Below are 6000 nucleotides of genomic sequence, written 5' to 3' on the forward strand. Positions count from 1 at the left end.
TCACTTTCTGCAACTGAATGAAAATTCTCTCAGTTGATTTGAAGTTTGCAGTAACAGTGTGGTCAAATGCAATCAGTGCATCATTTTTCAATGAATCCAACAGGTTTGGCCTGATAAAGCAGCTCATAAGGCTTTTAGGCAATTGTCAGTGCCTGAAGTAACAGGTAACATAAGAAAATTGCTCTGGACTATGTGACTGAATTGCAGTTATGTCCTTGATGTTCGAGTCAAAAGCAACAAACACATGAACGATAAGGGCATTCGGCAGGCTGTTCGCCCGCTGTGCCCCTCAACCCTCAATGCACTGTGCTCTGATAGTGAATTGTGATTGGCCAAAGCAATGCACCTGATCACAGGTGCAATGCTTTGGCCAATCACAGCACAATTCGGTGCAGCAAGCAGCCCCCCTGTGTACCCGGAACCCTTACAGGAGGCCCAGTGGTACCCCTCATTGGTGGCCCTAGTGTCACCCCTCTGGTGAGTATCACCCAGATGCAGTGCGAACCCCCTGCACCCTCTTAGCGATGACACTTTACAGTATTTGTGCTTGTAGGCAGACCGCTGTGTTTGGTGCAGTTAACTTCATCCAAGGTGGGCAACAGGCAAGGCATTGGCAGCAGTGGTGGAACAGGCTGGTTAATAGCAGCCATGTAATTGTGAGTCCAGAAGAAATTTATGGCACAAAGAGGAAGAAGAAAAAAGACAAACATGACAGTATAGCTGTGGGTGCTCAATTGCTGTCATTGTGGTGCTCTATTGCAGTCGTTCCCACAACTGCTCCATTGCATGTATTAATAATTGCCCCACTGTTCCATCCATTGACTATCGCAATAATTTGGCCGCCAGAGACTGCTTCATCCATTCACCATTGCAATAATTTGGCCCCGAGTTCCAGAGACTGCTCTATCCATTGACCAGACCATTACATTTGTTTGCCCACCAGAGACTGCTTCATCCATTGATCAGATCATTGCACTCATTTTGCCCCCAGAGAATGGTCCATCCGTTGCCCAGACTATTTGGCCCCCAGAGACTGATCTTGTGCTCTATCCATTGACCATTGCATTCATTTGGCCCCCAGAGGCTGCTACATCTATTGCCCATTGCATTCCTTTGGCTTCCAGATCCCATCCCAGCCTCTAACATACCAAATTTTAGAGATGAGATCTTCTGGGCAACATGTGAGCACTCTAGGAGGCAGCAGCAGCAAGCCGAGTCTGAGGCACAGGCAGCCACCACAGGCAAAGAGCGGTAGAGGACAGAGCAGAGAGGAAGGCAGTGTGTGCATGACCAAGTAGCCCAGAGGAGGTGCGTCCTTCCTCCCAGCTTATGTGATAGAAATGGTAGCTGGTGGGAAAATGGTGTGTCAGGCGTCACTCTCAGGACTTAGCAAAGGTGCAGACCTGCCTCTCTATTGCATAGCGCACACATGGCCGGGCAGCCCGAAGATCTGACCATTCTACTTTAAATGACCCACTTTCCCAGTGTGGCCCACTTCTAGTTACATTTTAACTGAGTTTAATGGTTAGGTTTTGTAGTTAAAGCCACCCTGTCATGAAAATGCCCTGCAAAAGAAGATTGTAAAGACCTATCTTTCCCACAGCCTGTACCACAAAACACTGCTTTGTTCTATAGTTATGGCTTCTCCCCGAAGTTCACTGGAAAACCATCTGTTAGGAGTGTCAAATGTGTTTAGTGGCACAGGCAGCAGGAAAGGTATCTATATACAGTCTTCATTTTGACATGGCAGATTTAACCACTTCCTGGCCTATTGTACTATGACAGCTGGGAGCTACTGTCCTCGTTCTGGGTGAACATCATACGACTTTCTCCTAGAACACGGCTTACGTGCGCCTGCTGCTGGTATCATGTGATCGCTATGACCAATCACAGCAGATCACATGACAATATTACACAATAAATGGCTTCCTTTCATGCCATTAATTGTGTACAATTGTTTTGCTAGCTGCAATTAGTCACAGTGATCACATTGTACAGACAGGACCAATCACAGCCGATCTGTTCCATGTGAATAGCTGTGGCCAATCACAACTAATCACAACAATACTTACTGAATGAATCGATTTAATTCAGTAAAATGCTTGCCTATAGCAATGAAGTTCACTACTATAAGCATTAAAAAAAGGAAACATTGTATTGCTCTGGTCACGGTTTGTTTAAAGAAAAATCCTAAAAAAGAAAAAAAATTTAATAAAAAATTTAAACAATTGAAAATACTATTTATTTTTTTTTTGTATTGTCACCAGTGTCCCTGATCATCACCACATCAGTTATATGATGATGCTGCACTGCACTGATGACAGTATGTAGTAAAAAAAAAATAGTGAATATTGTGGCTCTAAAGTATCTCATGTCCTTTCAAAACTGAAATTTAATCAGCCTACATTTTACCTTCACTGGGTCTCTGTACTTCTTGATGGAGGTATTGTAAGATATAAGGACAGCCATAACCTTGAATATGCCAAACCAAACTTAATTATAGCCCACCCAATAAAACAAGAGAAATATTTGGCACACTAATAAGAAAAAGACCAGATGTATAATGTGATGGCTAGTATATTAACCACACAAGTAAAGTCCTTAAAGTCCAAAAGGTGGTTTAGGGATAATCCAACAATGCTTGACTCAGTGGCAGCCGATTCAAAAAGAGCTAGAAGAGACTCTGTGTGAACCATAAAAAAGAGAGAAGCAGCACAATCTAAGTGCAGCAATAAAAGCAAGGCAGGTCTCCAATGCACTGTCATTAGCTGTGCTGGTGGTCGGTGTGGATCCACAGGGCAGACAGGAGTGATGTCAGCTCCTGGTACAGCAGCGGTAGGTGCACACAGGGAGAGGCGCGGTGCTCCATTATGCTCCAAACTTCTGCATTTTGGTATTTCTCTTAAACTCATGTGCAATCACCTGAGGGGGGGGGTGTAGCAATCGTGCATACAAGAGCCAGGCACGGCCCTCACTGTTTTGAGAAGTCTTAATGTTATCCCCTCATTTCCCCCTCCCTCAGTAATGCAATCATTGTATGATGCTGAGCCCCTTGCCTAACAATTCTTTGCCAAATGAGGCAATTGGGTTCTGTTGTAAGAGACACCCCGTTGATTTTGGGTAGAAAAAGAGGCTGTTATGTTTTGTGTGTAGACAGAGAAGTAAGGACCTTCTGCGTTTTAACATCTAGCAGACAAAAGAATCTTGCTGTAACAACGAAACTGAGTGCGAGACCAGAAATCCAGACATCAGCATTGGCAGTCTGGGGGGAGGGGATTGTTAAATGTAGTAGCAGATTTAAATACAATAACAAATTGAAGCCAAACTCCAGCTCACACTTATAATCAGTTACAGAATTTTTTTTTTCTTTTTGGGGTAACATTTTTACATGAATAAATAAAGGCTTTTGCTTGTAAACACCCCTGCAAGTGTTAAATGGTCCTTTTCATCCATGTAAACTGGTACATTCTGCAAAGAACTTGTGCTTCTGAAAAACAACAGACTTGCTGGCTGGATCACCAAATGTAAATAGACGAAAAAGACTAAAACGGAAACTAATGCAGCCATCACGTCTAAGAATTGGTAAACTGCAATATAATAAATGTTTGCTTTTGAGTTTACTTTATCACTTTCAGTTTTCTGCAACTCAACCACAAATGGCCAACTTCTTGAGAAAAATAACAGCATTCTCAGGAAAATTCAGGGATGGTGTTCTTTAATATTCCTGCATTTAAAAGTATATAGGGAATAATGGACCGGGCAGAAAAAATAATGATGAAAGGGAAGCGATTACGTTAAAAGCTGTTGATGGGGGGGGGGCGTGGCTTATGGCAACGAAGATGGCTGCCTAAGCCTTGAGCTCCACCGCACAGAGGGATAAATCACCACGACTGAGAGCCTCTGACCTTCCTCCCAGCCCTCTACATAGCTGCACTGACACCCGACCAGAAGTAGCAGAGATGTCTCACAAGAGGAAGGAGGATCGTCGTCCTTGTAAGCTCACTGAATTCTTTCTGCACACATCAGACAGCCAGGAATGCAGCCAAGATAGCGTCGCTGCTTCCTCTGCTAATGCTCCTGCTTCTGCTTCTGATCTCCCAGATGCAGAGCAGGAATTTTCTGATGTGATTGATATGCAGTCCTCCCCCAAACAGCTGCAAACACACAGCCAATGTCACTGTAGCCCAGCAAAAGCCCGCATGAGGCTAGAGTCCCTTACATCTGGAACATCAATATCATCAGCTCAAGCCCTTCACATCCCCATTCAGCCTCACACTCATCTACAGCAGCTTTCCCTACCTCTGGTCAGCCTGTAATTGACTCTACCATAAAGGAAATGATTTTCTCCCTACAATCCTCATTAATCTCAGAATTTTCTTCTCTTTTCCACAAATTTTCTTCTGATTTAAATAACATGGGAGAAAGGGTCCAATTTGTAGAGAATAAAATAAGTGAATGTACAGAAACCATCAATGACCTAGTAGATGCGTATGAAGAAGTTAAGGAAGATAATTCATGGACTAAAGCTAAACTTGCGGATCTTGAGGACAGATCCAGATGTCACGTAACAAAGCTAAACTACGGGGAATACCAGAATCCATCCCTCAGTCTGATTTACACGCATATGCTCGCAATTTGATATCTGCCATTCTCCCTGAAGCTGCACCTATTGACCTTACAATTGATCGCATCCATCGTATTCCTAAAGCATCACACTTGTCGGATTCGATACCTAGAGATGTATTAATGAGAGTACATTTCTTTCAAACAAAAGAGCAATTGCTCTCTTCCATTAGATCCATGACTACACTGCCTGCACCTTTTGCAGATCTCCAACTGTTTTCAGATCTCTCCAAACACACCCTACAACTTCGATGACAGTTGAATTCAGTAATGAACGCTCTCCAGACTCACAAGTTTCCATACAAATGGCGCCATCCAGCTACCTTGCTGATCTCCCATAATGGCATTGTGCACACTATCAGCTCCCTCCATAAAGGATTACACCTCCTTCATACATGGGGAAACATACTGGACCCACCCCAAGAGTCCAACATTCCAGCCTCACCTCATGCTTTGCATCACCCTGGACAACCGCAACCTGGTAGACGCAGACATTGTCTGTAACTTCACACAGAGGCCTTCACTTGTAATACGTTGTTATCCCTCTGGCCTATGGCTCAAAGTTACTGTTTACGTAAATCTCACCCCGTTTGATCTGTAGCATCTTGGTTTGAACCAACCTGAGCTTCTGCTACGTAGTTTTTACACTTCTGGTATTGTTTGCAGTTATCTGCTCTTTCTCGACTTCCTCACTGACTCTCGCACGCAACTCCTTGCTACTTTCCAGTGACACGACTGTTTTGGTTTTTTTTTGTTTTTGTTTTTGGCTTGAAGATTATCAGTGAAGTAGACTTCAAAACCCCAATTGCCACCAACTACAGCTGCAATCGGCCATAAATTATCTTGCTATTAAGCACCCTGTGAATTACTCCTCGATCTCCTGTTGTGAACATTCACACCACCAATAATGCCACTTTCACTCTTATCTATAAATGCCAGAGGTCTAAACCATCCTGCAAAATGGAACTCATTATGGAAAACGGCACATGACCATAAATTCGACATTTTATGCGTACAAGAAACTAATTTTTCCGTTCAGCCCAACCATATTGCCAACATAAGAACTTCCCCCATGTTTACAATGCCTGTTTCACTGCTAAGAAAAGAGGGGTCTTGATAGCGATCAAGGACTCGGTTTCATTTACGTTACACCACCAAGTTGCCGACCCTAATGGTCGATTTCTTATTCTGATCTGTACGATTGACAACGTTCCATCTACTCTGATAAATGTGTATGCACCTAAGAAACCCACCGCCTCACCAAAACTATCCGTCAAGCTAGGAAAATACAACAAGGACATCTACTCATTTGTGGAGACTTTAACCTTGTCTCAGATAACGTGATGGATTCATCTGCTACGGAAAAATGTCACTCCC

At 43.4% G+C, this 6000-nt stretch overlaps 1 pseudogene; it reads left to right on the forward strand.

Annotated features, from left to right (window-relative positions):
• The window catches only part of LOC149447471 (uncharacterized), a 54231-nt pseudogene extending 49104 nt beyond the window's left edge, over positions 1–5127 (forward strand).
• The last annotated feature ends 873 nt before the right edge of the window (positions 5128–6000 follow it).

Source organism: Staurois parvus, unplaced genomic scaffold, assembly GCF_062004578.1.
Source record: "Staurois parvus isolate SC_StPar_1 unplaced genomic scaffold, SC_StPar_1.0 ptg000684l, whole genome shotgun sequence".
In the NCBI taxonomy this organism is placed as follows: Eukaryota; Metazoa; Chordata; class Amphibia; order Anura; family Ranidae; genus Staurois; species Staurois parvus.